The sequence below is a fragment of the Cricetulus griseus genome, chromosome 5 (genome assembly GCF_003668045.3).
Source record: "Cricetulus griseus strain 17A/GY chromosome 5, alternate assembly CriGri-PICRH-1.0, whole genome shotgun sequence".
Classification (NCBI taxonomy): domain Eukaryota; kingdom Metazoa; phylum Chordata; class Mammalia; order Rodentia; family Cricetidae; genus Cricetulus; species Cricetulus griseus.
In genome coordinates this window covers 174,014,509-174,034,319 of record NC_048598.1, presented here as the reverse complement: position 1 = coordinate 174,034,319, position 19,811 = coordinate 174,014,509, and positions in this window count along the sequence as shown.

Below are 19,811 nucleotides of genomic sequence, written 5' to 3'. Positions count from 1 at the left end.
TCTGTGGATTTGTGATGTCATCTGAAGGGTCAATCTGTGGCTCTGTGAACTCATCTAAAGGTCTCTCTGTGTCTCTGTGATGTCAACTGAAGGGTCTATCTGTGGCTCTCTGATGTCACCTGAAGGGACTCTCTGTGGCTCTGTCATGTCACCTGAAGTGTCTCTCTGTTGCTCTGTGATGTCATCTGAAGGGTCTCACTGTGGTTCTCTCTGATGTCACTGTAAATTGTCTCACTGTGTCGCTGTGATGTGTCACCTGAAGGGTCTATTAGTGGCTCTGTGATGTAACCTGATGTCAGGGTCTCTCTGTGGCTCTGTGATGTCATCCATAAAGGGTCTCTCTGTGATTGGTTGCTCTGTGATGTCAACTGATGTGAAGGTCTCTCTGATGGATGTTGTGATGTCGTCTGATCTGTCATGTCTCTGACTGATGTCACTGTCGGTATCCTCACCTACACCTCTAGTGTGGATCTCTCTGGTGTCAACCTCTGTGATGATGTCAACTCTCTGTGGCTCTGTGATGGAAGGGTCTCTCTGTGGCTTTGTATGTTAACTGAGGTGTCTATCTGTGGCTCTGTGATATCACCTGAATGGTCTCTCTGTGGCTCTGTGATGTCACCTGAAGGTCTCTTTGTGGCTCTGTGATGTCATCTGAATGGTCTCTCTGTGGATTTGTGATGTCATGTGAAGGGTCATTCCAAGTCTCTGTGATGTCACCTAAAGAGGCTCTCTGTGTCTCTGTGATGTCAACTGAAGGGTCTTTCTGTGACTCTCTGATGTCACCTAAGTATCTCTCTATTGCTCTGTCATGTCACTGAAGGGTCTTTCTGTGTCTCTGTAATGTCAACTGAAGGGTCATTCTGTGATCTGTGATGTCACCTGCAGGGTCTCTCTGTGGCTCTGTGATTTCACATGAATGTTCTCTCTGTGGTTCTGTGATGTCACCTGAAGTGTCTCATTGTGGCTGTGATGTCAACTGAAAGGTCTCTCTGTGGATTTGTGATGTTGTCTGTAGGGTCATTCCATGTCTCTGTGGTGTCACCTAAATAGTCTCTCTGTGTCTCTGTGATGTCAATTGAAGGGTCTCATTGTGGCTTGTGATGTCAACTGAAAGGTCTCTCTGTGGATTTGTGATGTCATCTGAAGGGTCAATCTGTGGCTCTGTGAACTCATCTAAAGGTCTCTCTGTGTCTCTGTGATGTCAACTGAAGGGTCTATCTGTGGCTCTCTGATGTCACCTAAGGGACTCTCTGTGGCTCTGTCATGTCACCTGAAGTGTCTCTCTGTTGCTCTGTGATGTCATCTGAAGGGTCTCACTGTGGTTCTCTGATGTCACTTAAATTGTCTCACTGTGTCGCTGTGATGTCACCTGAAGGGTCTATTAGTGGCTCTGTGATGTAACCTGAAGGGTCTCTCTGTGGCTCTGTGATGTCACCTAAAGGGTCTCATTGGTGCTCTGTGATGTCAACTGAAAGGTCTCTCTGTGGATTTGTGATGTCGTCTGATCGGTCATTCCATGTCGCTGTGGTATCACCTACAGTGTCTCTCTGTGTCTCTTTGATGTCAACTTAGGGTCTATCTGTGGCTCTCTGATGTCATCTAAGTCTCTCTCTGTCACTCTGTCATGTCCCCTTATGGGTCTCTCTGAGTCTCTGTGATGTCAACTGAAGGGCCTCTCTGTGGATCTGTGATGTAACCTGTAGAATCTCATTGTGGATCTGTGATGTCCCCTGAGTGTCTAACAGTGGCAGTGTGATGTCAACTGAATGATCTCTCTGTGGCTCTGTGATGTCAACTGAAGTGTCTTTATGTGGGTCTGTGATGTCAACTGAATGGTCACCCTGTGGCTCTGTGATGTCACCTAAAGGGACTCATTGTGGCTCTGTGATGTCAACTGAAGTGTCTTTATGTGGCTCTGTGATGTCACCTGAATGGTCTCTCTGTGGCTCTGTGATGTCACCTGAAGGGTCTCATTGTGGCTATGTTTTCAACTGAAAGTACTCTCTGTGGATTTGTGATGTCGTCTGAAGGGTCATTCTATTTCTCTGTGGTGTCACCTAAAGGTTCTCTCTGTTTCTCTGTGATGTCAACTGAAGTGTCTATCTGTGTCTCTGTGATGTCACCTAAGTGTCTGTCTATCGCTCTGTCATGTCATCTGAAGAGTCTCTCTGTGTATCTGTGATGTTACCTGAAGGGTCTCTCTGTGGCTCTGTGATGTCATCTGAAGGGTCTCACTGTGGTTCTCTGATGTCACTTAAATTGTCTCACTGTGTCGCTGTGATGTCACCTGAAGGGTCTATTAGTGGCTCTGTGATGTAACCTGAAGGGTCTCTCTGTGGCTCTGTGATGTCACCTAAAGGGTCTCATTGTTGCTCTGTGATGTCAACTGAAAGGTCTCTCTGTGGATTTGTGATGTCGTCTGATCTGTCATTCCATGTCGCTGTGGTATCACCTACAGTGTCTCTTTGATGTCAACTTAGGGTCTATCTGTGGCTCTCTGATGTCATCTAAGTCTCTCTCTGTCACTCTGTCATGTCCCCTTATGGGTCTCTCTGAGTCTCTGTGATGTCAACTGAAGGGCCTCTCTGTGGATCTGTGATGTAACCTGTAGAATCTCATTGTGGATCTGTGATGTCCCCTGAGTGTCTAACAGTGGCAGTGTGATGTCAACTGAATGATCTCTCTGTGGCTCTGTGATGTCAACTGAAGTGTCTTTATGTGGGTCTGTGATGTCAACTGAATGGTCACCCTGTGGCTCTGTGATGTCACCTAAAGGGACTCATTGTGGCTCTGTGATGTCAACTGAAGTGTCTTTATGTGGCTCTGTGATGTCACCTGAATGGTCTCTCTGTGGCTCTGTGATGTCACCTGAAGGGTCTCATTGTGGCTATGTTTTCAACTGAAAGTACTCTCTGTGGATTTGTGATGTCGTCTGAAGGGTCATTCTATTTCTCTGTGGTGTCACCTAAAGGTTATCTCTGTTTCTCTGTGATGTCAACTGAAGTGTCTATCTGTGTCTCTGTGATGTCACCTAAGTGTCTCTCTATCGCTCTGTCATGTCATCTGAAGAGTCTCTCTGTGTATCTGTGATGTTACCTGAAGGGTCTCTCTGTGGCTCTGTGATGTCACCTGAAGAGTCTCTTTGTGGCTCTGTGATGTCACCAAAAGTGTCCCTCTGTATATCTTCGATGTCAACTGATTGGTCTAACTGAGCCTCTGTGATGTCACCTGAAGTGTCTCTGTGGCTCTATGATGTCACCTACGGGTGTGACGATGGCTCTGTGATGTCACTGAAGGGTCTCTCTGTGGATTTGTGATGTCCTCAGAAGAGCCTCTCTGTGGTTCTATGATGTCACCTACAGAATCTCATTGTAGATCTGTGATGTCCACTGAGTGTCTCACGGTGGCTCTGTGATGTCAACTGAATGATCGCTCTGTGGCTCTGTGATGTCACCTGACATGTCTCTCTATGGATTAGTGATGCCTTCTGAAGGTTGATTCTGTGGTTCTGTAATGTCCCCTGAAGCATGTCTCTGTGGCTTGGTGATATCACCTATAGGTCTCTCTGTGGCTCTGTGTTTTCATCTGCAGAGTCTCTCTGTGGCTTGTGATGTCACCCTAAGGGTCTCTCTGTGTCCCTGTGATGTCAACTGTAGGGTCTATCTGTGGCTCTCTGATGTCAACTAAGTGTCTCTCTGTGGCTCTGTCATGTCACTTGAAGGGTATCTCTGTGGCTCTGTGATGTCACCTGAAGGGTCTATTTGTGTCTCTGTGATGTCACCTGAAGTGTCTCTGTCATGTCACATAAGTGTCTCCCTGTGGCTCTGTGCTGTCACATGAAGGGTCTCTTGTGGCTCTGTGATATCACCTGAATTGTCTCTTTGTGGCTTGTGATGTCAACTGAAAGGTCTCTCTGTGGATTTGTGATGTCATCTGTAGGGTCATTCTGTGTCTCTGTGATGTCACCTAAGGGTCTGACTGTGGCTCAGTGATGTCACTGAAGGGCCTCTCTGTGGATCTGTGATGTAACCTGTAGAATCTCATTTTGGATCTGTGATGTCTCCTGAGTGTCTCACAGTGGCAGTGTGATGTCAACTGAATCATCTCTCTGTGGCTCTGTGATGTCAACTGAAGTGTCTTTATGTGGCTCTGTGATGTCACCTGAAGGGTCTCTCTGTGTCTCTGTATGTTAACTGATGGGACTATCTGTGGCTCTGTGAAGTCACGTGAAGTTTCTCTCTGTGGCTCTGTGATGTCACCTGAAGGGTCTTTCTTTTTCTCTGTGATGTCACCTCAAGTGTCTTTCTGTCACTCTGTGATGTCAAGTGAAGGGTCTCTCTGTGGCTCTGTTATGTCACCTGAAGGATCTCTCTGTGTCTCTGTGATGTCACCTAAGTGTCTGACTGTGGCTCAGTGCTGTCACTGAAGGGTCTCTCTTTGGATTTGTGATGTCCTCAGAAGGGGCTCTCTGTGGATCTGTGATGTAACCTGTAGAATCTCATTGTGGATCTGTGATGTCCCCTGAGTGTCTCACGGTGGCAGTGTGATGTCAACTGAATGATCTCTCTGTGGCTCTGTGATGTCAACTGAAGTGTCTTTATGTGGCTCTGTGATGTCAACTGAATGGTCCCTCTGTGGGTCTGTGATGTCACCTGAAGGGTCTCATTGTGGCTCTGTGAGGTCAACTGAAGTGTCTATCTGTGGCTCTCTGATATCACCTAAGTCTCTCTGTCACTCTGTCATGTCCCCTTATGTGTCTCTATGAGTCTCTGTGATGTCAACTGAAGGGTCATTCTGTGGTTCTGTGATGTCACCTGAAGGGTCTATCTGTGTCTCTGTGATGTCACCTAAGGGTCTGACTGTGGCTCAGTGCTGTCACTGAAGGGTCTCTCTGTGGATTTGTGATGTCCTCAAAAGTGCCTCTCTGTGGATCTGTGATGTAACCTGTAGAATCTCATTGTGGATCTGTGATGTCCCCTGAGTGTCTCACGGTGGCAGTGTCATATCAACTGAATGATCTCTCTGTGGCTCTGTGATGTCAACTGAAGTGTCTTTATGTGGCTCTGTGATGTCACCTGAATGGTCTCTCTGTGGCTCTGTGATGTCACCTGAAGGGTCTCATTGTGGCTATGTTTTCAACTGAAAGTACTCTCTGTGGATTTGTGATGTCGTCTGAAGGGTCATTCTATTTCTCTGTGGTGTCACCTAAAGGTTCTCTCTGTTTTTCTGTGATGTCAACTGAAGTGTCTATCTGTGTCTCTGTGATGTCACCTAAGTGTCTCTCTATCGCTCTGTCATGTCATCTGAAGAGTCTCTCTGTGTATCTGTGATGTTACCTGAAGGGTCTCTCTGTGGCTCTGTGATGTCACCTGAAGAGTCTCTTTGTGGCTCTGTGATGTCACCAAAAGTGTCCCTCTGTATATCTTTGATGTCAACTGATTGGTCTAACTGAGCCTCTGTGATGTCACCTGAAGTGTCTCTGTGGCTCTATGATGTCACCTACGGGTGTGACGATGGCTCTGTGATGTCACTGAAGGGTCTCTCTGTGGATTTGTGATGTCCTCAGAAGAGCCTCTCTGTGGTTCTATGATGTCACCTACAGAATCTCATTGTAGATCTGTGATGTCCACTGAGTGTCTCACGGTGGCTCTGTGATGTCAACTGAATGATCGCTCTGTGGCTCTGTGATGTCACCTGACATGTCTCTCTATGGATTAGTGATGCCTTCTGAAGGTTGATTCTGTGGTTCTGTAATGTCCCCTGAAGCATGTCTCTGTGGCTCGGTGATATCACCTATAGGTCTCTCTGTGGCTCTGTTTTCATCTGCAGAGTCTCTCTGTGGCTTGTGATGTCACCCTAAGGGTCTCTCTGTGTCCCTGTGATGTCAACTGTAGGGTCTATCTGCGGCTCTCTGATGTCAACTAAGTGTCTCTCTGTGGCTCTGTGATGTCACCTGAAGGGTCTATTTGTGTCTCTGTGATGTCACCTGAAGTGTCTCTGTCATGTCACATAAGTGTCTCCCTGTGGCTCTGTGCTGTCACATGAAGGGTCTCTTGTGGCTCTGTGATATCACCTGAATTGTCTCTTTGTGGCTTGTGATGTCAACTGAAAGGTCTCTCTGTGGATTTGTGATGTCATCTGTAGGGTCATTCTGTGTCTCTGTGATGTCACCTAAGGGTCTGACTGTGGCTCAGTGATGTCACTGAAGGGCCTCTCTGTGGATCTGTGATGTAACCTGTAGAATCTCATTTTGGATCTGTGATGTCTCCTGAGTGTCTCACAGTGGCAGTGTGATGTCAACTGAATCATCTCTCTGTGGCTCTGTGATGTCAACTGAAGTGTCTTTATGTGGCTCTGTGATGTCACCTGAAGGGTCTCTCTGTGTCTCTGTATGTTAACTGATGGGACTATCTGTGGCTCTGTGAAGTCACGTGAAGTTTCTCTCTGTGGCTCTGTGATGTCACCTGAAGGGTCTTTCTTTTTCTCTGTGATGTCACCTCAAGTGTCTTTCTGTCACTCTGTGATGTCAAGTGAAGGGTCTCTCTGTGGCTCTGTTATGTCACCTGAAGGATCTCTCTGTGTCTCTGTGATGTCACCTAAGTGTCTGACTGTGGCTCAGTGCTGTCACTGAAGGGTCTCTCTTTGGATTTGTGATGTCCTCAGAAGGGGCTCTCTGTGGATCTGTGATGTAACCTGTAGAATCTCATTGTGGATCTGTGATGTCCCCTGAGTGTCTCACGGTGGCAGTGTGATGTCAACTGAATGATCTCTCTGTGGCTCTGTGATGTCAACTGAAGTGTCTTTATGTGGCTCTGTGATGTCAACTGAATGGTCCCTCTGTGGGTCTGTGATGTCACCTGAAGGGTCTCATTGTGGCTCTGTGAGGTCAACTGAAGTGTCTATCTGTGGCTCTCTGATATCACCTAAGTCTCTCTGTCACTCTGTCATGTCCCCTTATGTGTCTCTATGAGTCTCTGTGATGTCAACTGAAGGGTCATTCTGTGGTTCTGTGATGTCACCTGAAGGGTCTATCTGTGTCTCTGTGATGTCACCTAAGGGTCTGACTGTGGCTCAGTGCTGTCACTGAAGGGTCTCTCTGTGGATTTGTGATGTCCTCAAAAGTGCCTCTCTGTGGATCTGTGATGTAACCTGTAGAATCTCATTGTGGATCTGTGATGTCCCCTGAGTGTCTCACGGTGGCAGTGTCATATCAACTGAATGATCTCTCTGTGGCTCTGTGATGTCAACTGAAGTGTCTTTATGTGGCTCTGTGATGTCAACTGAATGGTCCCTCTGTGGCTCTTTGATGTCACCTAAAGGGTCTCATTGGGGCTCTGTGATGTCAACTGAAGTGTCTTTATGTGGCTCTGTGATGTCACCTGAATGGTCTCTCTGTGGCTCTATGATGTCACCTGAAGGGTCTCATTGTGGCTCGGTTTTCAACTGAAAGTACTCTCTGTGGATTTGTGATGTCATCTGAAGGGTCATTCCATGTCTCTGTGGTTTCACCTAAAGGTTCTTTCTCGTCTCTGTGATGTCACCTGAAGTGTCTATCTGTGGCTCTGTGATGTCACCTAAGTGTCTCTCCGTGGCTCTCTGATGTCACCTGAAGAGTGTCTTTGTGGCTCTGTGATGTCAACAAAAGGTTCCCTCTGTGTCTCTGTGATGTCACCTGAAGGGTCTCTCTGTGGCTCTCTGATGTCACCTGAAGAGTGTCTTTGTGGCTCTGTGATGTCAACAAAAGGTCACTCTGTGTCTCTGTGATGACAACTGAAGGGTCTAACTGTGCTTCTGTGATGTCACCTGAACTGTCTCTGTGGCTCTGTGATGTCACCTAAGGGTCTGACTGTGGCTCTGTGATGTCACTGAAGGGTCTCACTGTGGATTTGTGATGTCCTCAGAAGGGCCTCTCTGTGGTTTTATGATGTCACATGTAGAATCTCATTGTAGATCTGTGATGTCACCTGAAGTGTCACATTCTTTCTCTGTGATGTTAACTGAAGTGTCTTTATGTGCTTCTGTAATGTCACCTGAATCGTCTCTCTGTGGCTCTGTGATGTCACCTGAAGGGTCTCATTGTGGCTCTGTGAGGTCAACTGAAGTGTCTATCTGTGGCTCTCTGATATCACCTAAGTCTCTCTGTCACTCTGTCATGTCCCCTTATGTGTCTCTATGAGTCTCTGTGATGTCAACTGAAGGGTCATTCTGTGGTTCTGTGATGTCACCTGAAGGGTCTATCTGTGTCTCTGTGATGTCACCTAAGGGTCTGACTGTGGCTCAGTGCTGTCACTGAAGGGTCTCTCTGTGGATTTGTGATGTCCTCAAAAGTGCCTCTCTGTGGATCTGTGATGTAACCTGTAGAATCTCATTGTGGATCTGTGATGTCCCCTGAGTGTCTCACGGTGGCAGTGTCATATCAACTGAATGATCTCTCTGTGGCTCTGTGATGTCAACTGAAGTGTCTTTATGTGGCTCTGTGATGTCAACTGAATGGTCCCTCTGTGGCTCTTTGATGTCACCTAAAGGGTCTCATTGGGGCTCTGTGATGTCAACTGAAGTGTCTTTATGTGGCTCTGTGATGTCACCTGAATGGTCTCTCTGTGGCTCTATGATGTCACCTGAAGGGTCTCATTGTGGCTCGGTTTTCAACTGAAAGTACTCTCTGTGGATTTGTGATGTCATCTGAAGGGTCATTCCATGTCTCTGTGGTTTCACCTAAAGGTTCTTTCTCGTCTCTGTGATGTCACCTGAAGTGTCTATCTGTGGCTCTGTGATGTCACCTAAGTGTCTCTCCGTGGCTCTCTGATGTCACCTGAAGAGTGTCTTTGTGGCTCTGTGATGTCAACAAAAGGGTCCCTCTGTGTCTCTGTGATGTCACCTGAAGGGTCTCTCTGTGGCTCTCTGATGTCACCTGAAGAGTGTCTTTGTGGCTCTGTGATGTCAACAAAAGGTCACTCTGTGTCTCTGTGATGACAACTGAAGGGTCTAACTGTGCTTCTGTGATGTCACCTGAACTGTCTCTGTGGCTCTGTGATGTCACCTAAGGGTCTGACTGTGGCTCTGTGATGTCACTGAAGGGTCTCACTGTGGATTTGTGATGTCCTCAGAAGGGCCTCTCTGTGGTTTTATGATGTCACATGTAGAATCTCATTGTAGATCTGTGATGTCACCTGAAGTGTCACATTCTTTCTCTGTGATGTTAACTGAAGTGTCTTTATGTGCTTCTGTAATGTCACCTGAATCGTCTCTCTGTGGCTCTGTGATGTCACCTGAAGGGTCTCATTGTGGCTCTGTGATGTAAACTGCAGTGTCCTTTTGTGGCTCTGTGTTGTCACCTGAATGGTCTCTCTGTGTCTCTGTGATGTCAACTGAAGGTTCTATCTGTGTGTCTGTGAAGTCACCTAAAGGGTATCTGTGGCTCTGTGATTTCACCTAAGGGTCTGACTGTGGCTATGTGATGTCACCTGAAGGGTCTATGTGTGGATTTGTGAAGTCCTCACAAGGGCCTCTCTGTGCTTCTGTGCTTCTGTAATGTCACCTGAATCGTCTCTTTGTGGCTCTGTGATGTCACATGAAGGGTCTCATTGTGGCTTGTGATGTCAACTGAAAGGTCTCTCTGTGGATTTGTGATGTCATCTGTAGGGTCATTCTGTGGCTCTATGAATTCATCTAAAGGGTCTCTCTGTGTCTCTGTGATGTCAACAGAAGGGTCTATCTGTGGCTCTCTGATGTCACCTAAGGGTCTCTCTGTCGCTCTGTCATGGCACCTGAAGGGTCTGTCTGTTGCTCTGCGATGTCATCTGAAGGGTCTCACTGTGGTTCTGTGATGTCACCTTAAAGGTCTCACTGTGTCGCTGTGATGTCACCTGAAGGGTCTATCAGTGGGTCTGTGATGTCACCTGAAGGGTCTCTCTGTGGCTCTGTGATGTCATCTGAAGGGTATCATTGTTGCTTTGTGATGTCACCTGAGGGTATCATTGTTGCTCTGTGATGTCAACTGAAAGTTCTCTCTGTGGATTTGTGATGTCGTCTGAATGGTCATTCCATGGGGTATCACCTACAGTGTCATGTGATGTCAACTGAAGGGTCCATCCTTGACTCTCTGATGCCACCTAAGTGTCTCTCTGTTGCTCTGTCATGTCCCCTTATGGTTCTCTCTGAGTCTCTGTGATGTCAACTGAAGGGTGTATCTGTTGCTCTGTGATGTCACATGAAGGGTCTCTCTCTGTCTCTGTGATGTCACCTAAGGGTCTGACTGTGGCTCTGTGATGTCACTGAAGGGTCGCTTTGTGGATTTGTGATGTCCTCAGAAGGGCCTCTCTGTGGTTCTGTGATGTCACCTCTAGAATATCTTTGTGGATCTGTGATGTCCCCTGAGTGTCTCACGGTGGCAGTGTGATGTCAACGGAATGATCAATCTGTGATTCTCTGATGTCATCTGAATGTTCTCTCTGTGGCTCTGTGATGTCACCTGAAGGGTCTCTCTGTGGCTTTGTATGTTAACTGAGGTGTCTATCTGTGGCTCTGTGATATCACCTGAATGGTCTCTCTGTGGCTCTGTGATGTCACCTGAAGGTCTCTTTGTGGCTCTGTGATGTCATCTGAATGGTCTCTCTGTGGATTTGTGATGTCATGTGAAGGGTCATTCCAAGTCTCTGTGATGTCACCTAAAGAGGCTCTCTGTGTCTCTGTGATGTCAACTGAAGGGTCTTTCTGTGACTCTCTGATGTCACCTAAGTATCTCTCTATTGCTCTGTCATGTCACTGAAGGGTCTTTCTGTGTCTCTGTAATGTCAACTGAAGGGTCATTCTGTGACTCTGTGATGTCACCTGCAGGGTCTCTCTGTGGCTCTGTGATTTCACATGAATGTTCTCTCTGTGGTTCTGTGATGTCACCTGAAGTGTCTCATTGTGGCTGTGATGTCAACTGAAAGGTCTCTCTGTGGATTTGTGATGTTGTCTGTAGGGTCATTCCATGTCTCTGTGGTGTCACCTAAATAGTCTCTCTGTGTCTCTGTGATGTCAATTGAAGGGTCTCATTGTGGCTTGTGATGTCAACTGAAAGGTCTCTCTGTGGATTTGTGATGTCATCTGAAGGGTCAATCTGTGGCTCTGTGAACTCATCTAAAGGTCTCTCTGTGTCTCTGTGATGTCAACTGAAGGGTCTATCTGTGGCTCTCTGATGTCACCTAAGGGACTCTCTGTGGCTCTGTCATGTCACCTGAAGTGTCTCTCTGTTGCTCTGTGATGTCATCTGAAGGGTCTCACTGTGGTTCTCTGATGTCACTTAAATTGTCTCACTGTGTCGCTGTGATGTCACCTGAAGGGTCTATTAGTGGCTCTGTGATGTAACCTGAAGGGTCTCTCTGTGGCTCTGTGATGTCACCTAAAGGGTCTCATTGTTGCTCTGTGATGTCAACTGAAAGGTCTCTCTGTGGATTTGTGATGTCGTCTGATCGGTCATTCCATGTCGCTGTGGTATCACCTACAGTGTCTCTCTGTGTCTCTTTGATGTCAACTTAGGGTCTATCTGTGGCTCTCTGATGTCATCTAAGTCTCTCTCTGTCACTCTGTCATGTCCCCTTATGGGTCTCTCTGAGTCTCTGTGATGTCAACTGAAGGGCCTCTCTGTGGATCTGTGATGTAACCTGTAGAATCTCATTGTGGATCTGTGATGTCCCCTGAGTGTCTAACAGTGGCAGTGTGATGTCAACTGAATGATCTCTCTGTGGCTCTGTGATGTCAACTGAAGTGTCTTTATGTGGGTCTGTGATGTCAACTGAATGGTCACCCTGTGGCTCTGTGATGTCACCTAAAGGGACTCATTGTGGCTCTGTGATGTCAACTGAAGTGTCTTTATGTGGCTCTGTGATGTCACCTGAATGGTCTCTCTGTGGCTCTGTGATGTCACCTGAAGGGTCTCATTGTGGCTATGTTTTCAACTGAAAGTACTCTCTGTGGATTTGTGATGTCGTCTGAAGGGTCATTCTATTTCTCTGTGGTGTCACCTAAAGGTTCTCTCTGTTTCTCTGTGATGTCAACTGAAGTGTCTATCTGTGTCTCTGTGATGTCACCTAAGTGTCTGTCTATCGCTCTGTCATGTCATCTGAAGAGTCTCTCTGTGTATCTGTGATGTTACCTGAAGGGTCTCTCTGTGGCTCTGTGATGTCATCTGAAGGGTCTCACTGTGGTTCTCTGATGTCACTTAAATTGTCTCACTGTGTCGCTGTGATGTCACCTGAAGGGTCTATTAGTGGCTCTGTGATGTAACCTGAAGGGTCTCTCTGTGGCTCTGTGATGTCACCTAAAGGGTCTCATTGTTGCTCTGTGATGTCAACTGAAAGGTCTCTCTGTGGATTTGTGATGTCGTCTGATCTGTCATTCCATGTCGCTGTGGTATCACCTACAGTGTCTCTTTGATGTCAACTTAGGGTCTATCTGTGGCTCTCTGATGTCATCTAAGTCTCTCTCTGTCACTCTGTCATGTCCCCTTATGGGTCTCTCTGAGTCTCTGTGATGTCAACTGAAGGGCCTCTCTGTGGATCTGTGATGTAACCTGTAGAATCTCATTGTGGATCTGTGATGTCCCCTGAGTGTCTAACAGTGGCAGTGTGATGTCAACTGAATGATCTCTCTGTGGCTCTGTGATGTCAACTGAAGTGTCTTTATGTGGGTCTGTGATGTCAACTGAATGGTCACCCTGTGGCTCTGTGATGTCACCTAAAGGGACTCATTGTGGCTCTGTGATGTCAACTGAAGTGTCTTTATGTGGCTCTGTGATGTCACCTGAATGGTCTCTCTGTGGCTCTGTGATGTCACCTGAAGGGTCTCATTGTGGCTATGTTTTCAACTGAAAGTACTCTCTGTGGATTTGTGATGTCGTCTGAAGGGTCATTCTATTTCTCTGTGGTGTCACCTAAAGGTTCTCTCTGTTTCTCTGTGATGTCAACTGAAGTGTCTATCTGTGTCTCTGTGATGTCACCTAAGTGTCTGTCTATCGCTCTGTCATGTCATCTGAAGAGTCTCTCTGTGTATCTGTGATGTTACCTGAAGGGTCTCTCTGTGGCTCTGTGATGTCACCTGAAGAGTCTCTTTGTGGCTCTGTGATGTCACCAAAAGTGTCCCTCTGTATATCTTCGATGTCAACTGATTGGTCTAACTGAGCCTCTGTGATGTCACCTGAAGTGTCTCTGTGGCTCTATGATGTCACCTACGGGTGTGACGATGGCTCTGTGATGTCACTGAAGGGTCTCTCTGTGGATTTGTGATGTCCTCAGAAGAGCCTCTCTGTGGTTCTATGATGTCACCTACAGAATCTCATTGTAGATCTGTGATGTCCACTGAGTGTCTCACGGTGGCTCTGTGATGTCAACTGAATGATCGCTCTGTGGCTCTGTGATGTCACCTGACATGTCTCTCTATGGATTAGTGATGCCTTCTGAAGGTTGATTCTGTGGTTCTGTAATGTCCCCTGAAGCATGTCTCTGTGGCTTGGTGATATCACCTATAGGTCTCTCTGTGGCTCTGTGTTTTCATCTGCAGAGTCTCTCTGTGGCTTGTGATGTCACCCTAAGGGTCTCTCTGTGTCCCTGTGATGTCAACTGTAGGGTCTATCTGTGGCTCTCTGATGTCAACTAAGTGTCTCTCTGTGGCTCTGTCATGTCACTTGAAGGGTATCTCTGTGGCTCTGTGATGTCACCTGAAGGGTCTATTTGTGTCTCTGTGATGTCACCTGAAGTGTCTCTGTCATGTCACATAAGTGTCTCCCTGTGGCTCTGTGCTGTCACATGAAGGGTCTCTTGTGGCTCTGTGATATCACCTGAATTGTCTCTTTGTGGCTTGTGATGTCAACTGAAAGGTCTCTCTGTGGATTTGTGATGTCATCTGTAGGGTCATTCTGTGTCTCTGTGATGTCACCTAAGGGTCTGACTGTGGCTCAGTGATGTCACTGAAGGGCCTCTCTGTGGATCTGTGATGTAACCTGTAGAATCTCATTTTGGATCTGTGATGTCTCCTGAGTGTCTCACAGTGGCAGTGTGATGTCAACTGAATCATCTCTCTGTGGCTCTGTGATGTCAACTGAAGTGTCTTTATGTGGCTCTGTGATGTCACCTGAAGGGTCTCTCTGTGTCTCTGTATGTTAACTGATGGGACTATCTGTGGCTCTGTGAAGTCACGTGAAGTTTCTCTCTGTGGCTCTGTGATGTCACCTGAAGGGTCTTTCTTTTTCTCTGTGATGTCACCTCAAGTGTCTTTCTGTCACTCTGTGATGTCAAGTGAAGGGTCTCTCTGTGGCTCTGTTATGTCACCTGAAGGATCTCTCTGTGTCTCTGTGATGTCACCTAAGTGTCTGACTGTGGCTCAGTGCTGTCACTGAAGGGTCTCTCTTTGGATTTGTGATGTCCTCAGAAGGGGCTCTCTGTGGATCTGTGATGTAACCTGTAGAATCTCATTGTGGATCTGTGATGTCCCCTGAGTGTCTCACTCATTGTGGCTATGTCAACTGAACTCTCTGTGGCTCTGTGATGTCAACTGAAGATGTGGCTCTGTGATGTCAACTGAATGGTCAGGTCTGTGATGTCACCTGAAGTCTCATTGTGAGGTGATGTCTGAAGTGTCATCTGTGGCTCTCTGATGTCATCTGAAGTCTCAGTCAATCTGTGTCTTCATGTCCCTGATCTCTCTGTGGCCAACTGAATGATCATGTCAACTGAAGTGTCTTTATGTTCTGTGATGTCAACTGAATGGTCTGTGGCTCTGTGATGTCACCTAAAGGGTCTCATTGGGGCTCTGTGATGTCAACTGAAGTGTCTTTATGTGGCTCTGTGATGTCACCTGAATGGTCTCTCTGTGGCTCTATGATGTCACCTGTCTCATCTCAACTGAAAGTACTCTCTGTGGATTTGTGATGTCTCTGAAGGGTCATTCTCTCTGTGGTTCACCTAAAGGTTCACTGAAGTGTCTATCTGTGATGGTGTCTCTCTGTGGCTATGTCACTCTGAAGTGATGTGTTTGTAAATCTCATTGTGTGATTTGTGATGTCGTCTGCTGTGGTTCTTGATGGAACCTAAAGGTTCTCTCTGTTTCTGTGATGTCAACTGAAGTGTCTATCCTCTGTGATGTCACCTAAGTGTCTCTCTATCGCTCTGATGTCATCTGAAGAGTCTCTCTGTGATCTGTGATGTCTGTGTCGGTCTGTGGCTCTGTGATGTCAACCTGTCTCTGTGAAGAATATGTGTGCTCTGTGATGTCACCAAAATGTGTCCCTCTGTATATCTTTGATGTCAACTGATTGGTCTAACTGAGCCTCTGTGATGTCACCTGAAGTGTCTCTGTGGCTCTATGATGTCACCTACGGGTGTGACGATGGCTCTGTGATGTCACTGAAGGGTCTCTCTGTGGATTTGTGATGTCCTCAGAAGAGCCTCTCTGTGGTTCTATGATGTCACCTACAGAATCTCATTGTAGATCTGTGATGTCCACTGAGTGTCTCACGGTGGCTCTGTGATGTCAACTGAATGATCGCTCTGTGGCTCTGTGATGTCACCTGACATGTCTCTCTATGGATTAGTGATGCCTTCTGAAGGTTGATTCTGTGGTTCTGTAATGTCCCCTGAAGCATGTCTCTGTGGCTCGGTGATATCACCTATAGGTCTCTCTGTGGCTCTGTTTTCATCTGCAGAGTCTCTCTGTGGCTTGTGATGTCACCCTAAGGGTCTCTCTGTGTCCCTGTGATGTCAACTGTAGGGTCTATCTGCGGCTCTCTGATGTCAACTAAGTGTCTCTCTGTGGCTCTGTGATGTCACCTGAAGGGTCTATTTGTGTCTCTGTGATGTCACCTGAAGTGTCTCTGTCATGTCACATAAGTGTCTCCCTGTGGCTCTGTGCTGTCACATGAAGGGTCTCTTGTGGCTCTGTGATATCACCTGAATTGTCTCTTTGTGGCTTGTGATGTCAACTGAAAGGTCTCTCTGTGGATTTGTGATGTCATCTGTAGGGTCATTCTGTGTCTCTGTGATGTCACCTAAGGGTCTGACTGTGGCTCAGTGATGTCACTGAAGGGCCTCTCTGTGGATCTGTGATGTAACCTGTAGAATCTCATTTTGGATCTGTGATGTCTCCTGAGTGTCTCACAGTGGCAGTGTGATGTCAACTGAATCATCTCTCTGTGGCTCTGTGATGTCAACTGAAGTGTCTTTATGTGGCTCTGTGATGTCACCTGAAGGGTCTCTCTGTGTCTCTGTATGTTAACTGATGGGACTATCTGTGGCTCTGTGAAGTCACGTGAAGTTTCTCTCTGTGGCTCTGTGATGTCACCTGAAGGGTCTTTCTTTTTCTCTGTGATGTCACCTCAAGTGTCTTTCTGTCACTCTGTGATGTCAAGTGAAGGGTCTCTCTGTGGCTCTGTTATGTCACCTGAAGGATCTCTCTGTGTCTCTGTGATGTCACCTAAGTGTCTGACTGTGGCTCAGTGCTGTCACTGAAGGGTCTCTCTTTGGATTTGTGATGTCCTCAGAAGGGGCTCTCTGTGGATCTGTGATGTAACCTGTAGAATCTCATTGTGGATCTGTGATGTCCCCTGAGTGTCTCACGGTGGCAGTGTGATGTCAACTGAATGATCTCTCTGTGGCTCTGTGATGTCAACTGAAGTGTCTTTATGTGGCTCTGTGATGTCAACTGAATGGTCCCTCTGTGGGTCTGTGATGTCACCTGAAGGGTCTCATTGTGGCTCTGTGAGGTCAACTGAAGTGTCTATCTGTGGCTCTCTGATATCACCTAAGTCTCTCTGTCACTCTGTCATGTCCCCTTATGTGTCTCTATGAGTCTCTGTGATGTCAACTGAAGGGTCATTCTGTGGTTCTGTGATGTCACCTGAAGGGTCTATCTGTGTCTCTGTGATGTCACCTAAGGGTCTGACTGTGGCTCAGTGCTGTCACTGAAGGGTCTCTCTGTGGATTTGTGATGTCCTCAAAAGTGCCTCTCTGTGGATCTGTGATGTAACCTGTAGAATCTCATTGTGGATCTGTGATGTCCCCTGAGTGTCTCACGGTGGCAGTGTCATATCAACTGAATGATCTCTCTGTGGCTCTGTGATGTCAACTGAAGTGTCTTTATGTGGCTCTGTGATGTCACCTGAATGGTCTCTCTGTGGCTCTGTGATGTCACCTGAAGGGTCTCATTGTGGCTATGTTTTCAACTGAAAGTACTCTCTGTGGATTTGTGATGTCGTCTGAAGGGTCATTCTATTTCTCTGTGGTGTCACCTAAAGGTTCTCTCTGTTTTTCTGTGATGTCAACTGAAGTGTCTATCTGTGTCTCTGTGATGTCACCTAAGTGTCTCTCTATCGCTCTGTCATGTCATCTGAAGAGTCTCTCTGTGTATCTGTGATGTTACCTGAAGGGTCTCTCTGTGGCTCTGTGATGTCACCTGAAGAGTCTCTTTGTGGCTCTGTGATGTCACCAAAAGTGTCCCTCTGTATATCTTTGATGTCAACTGATTGGTCTAACTGAGCCTCTGTGATGTCACCTGAAGTGTCTCTGTGGCTCTATGATGTCACCTACGGGTGTGACGATGGCTCTGTGATGTCACTGAAGGGTCTCTCTGTGGATTTGTGATGTCCTCAGAAGAGCCTCTCTGTGGTTCTATGATGTCACCTACAGAATCTCATTGTAGATCTGTGATGTCCACTGAGTGTCTCACGGTGGCTCTGTGATGTCAACTGAATGATCGCTCTGTGGCTCTGTGATGTCACCTGACATGTCTCTCTATGGATTAGTGATGCCTTCTGAAGGTTGATTCTGTGGTTCTGTAATGTCCCCTGAAGCATGTCTCTGTGGCTCGGTGATATCACCTATAGGTCTCTCTGTGGCTCTGTTTTCATCTGCAGAGTCTCTCTGTGGCTTGTGATGTCACCCTAAGGGTCTCTCTGTGTCCCTGTGATGTCAACTGTAGGGTCTATCTGCGGCTCTCTGATGTCAACTAAGTGTCTCTCTGTGGCTCTGTGATGTCACCTGAAGGGTCTATTTGTGTCTCTGTGATGTCACCTGAAGTGTCTCTGTCATGTCACATAAGTGTCTCCCTGTGGCTCTGTGCTGTCACATGAAGGGTCTCTTGTGGCTCTGTGATATCACCTGAATTGTCTCTTTGTGGCTTGTGATGTCAACTGAAAGGTCTCTCTGTGGATTTGTGATGTCATCTGTAGGGTCATTCTGTGTCTCTGTGATGTCACCTAAGGGTCTGACTGTGGCTCAGTGATGTCACTGAAGGGCCTCTCTGTGGATCTGTGATGTAACCTGTAGAATCTCATTTTGGATCTGTGATGTCTCCTGAGTGTCTCACAGTGGCAGTGTGATGTCAACTGAATCATCTCTCTGTGGCTCTGTGATGTCAACTGAAGTGTCTTTATGTGGCTCTGTGATGTCACCTGAAGGGTCTCTCTGTGTCTCTGTATGTTAACTGATGGGACTATCTGTGGCTCTGTGAAGTCACGTGAAGTTTCTCTCTGTGGCTCTGTGATGTCACCTGAAGGGTCTTTCTTTTTCTCTGTGATGTCACCTCAAGTGTCTTTCTGTCACTCTGTGATGTCAAGTGAAGGGTCTCTCTGTGGCTCTGTTATGTCACCTGAAGGATCTCTCTGTGTCTCTGTGATGTCACCTAAGTGTCTGACTGTGGCTCAGTGCTGTCACTGAAGGGTCTCTCTTTGGATTTGTGATGTCCTCAGAAGGGGCTCTCTGTGGATCTGTGATGTAACCTGTAGAATCTCATTGTGGATCTGTGATGTCCCCTGAGTGTCTCACGGTGGCAGTGTGATGTCAACTGAATGATCTCTCTGTGGCTCTGTGATGTCAACTGAAGTGTCTTTATGTGGCTCTGTGATGTCAACTGAATGGTCCCTCTGTGGGTCTGTGATGTCACCTGAAGGGTCTCATTGTGGCTCTGTGAGGTCAACTGAAGTGTCTATCTGTGGCTCTCTGATATCACCTAAGTCTCTCTGTCACTTTGTCATGTCCCCTTATGTGTCTCTATGAGTCTCTGTGATGTCAACTGAAGGGTCATTCTGTGGTTCTGTGATGTCACCTGAAGGGTCTATCTGTGTCTCTGTGATGTCACCTAAGGGTCTGACTGTGGCTCAGTGCTGTCACTGAAGGGTCTCTCTGTGGATTTGTGATGTCCTCAAAAGTGCCTCTCTGTGGATCTGTGATGTAACCTGTAGAATCTCATTGTGGATCTGTGATGTCCCCTGAGTGTCTCACGGTGGCAGTGTCATATCAACTGAATGATCTCTCTGTGGCTCTGTGATGTCAACTGAAGTGTCTTTATGTGGCTCTGTGATGTCAACTGAATGGTCCCTCTGTGGGTCTGTGATGTCACCTAAAGGGTCTCATTGGGGCTCTGTGATGTCAACTGAAGTGTCTTTATGTGGCTCTGTGATGTCACCTGAATGGTCTCTCTGTGGCTCTATGATGTCACCTGAAGGGTCTCATTGTGGCTCGGTTTTCAACTGAAAGTACTCTCTGTGGATTTGTGATGTCATCTGAAGGGTCATTCCATGTCTCTGTGGTTTCACCTAAAGGTTCTTTCTCGTCTCTGTGATGTCACCTGAAGTGTCTATCTGTGGCTCTGTGATGTCACCTAAGTGTCTTTCTGTGGCTCTGTGATGTCACCTGAAGAGTGTCTTTGTGGCTCTGTGATGTCAACAAAAGGTCACTCTGTGTCTCTGTGATGACAACTGAAGGGTCTAACTGTGCTTCTGTGATGTCACCTGAACTGTCTCTGTGGCTCTGTGATGTCACCTAAGTGTCTCTCTGTGG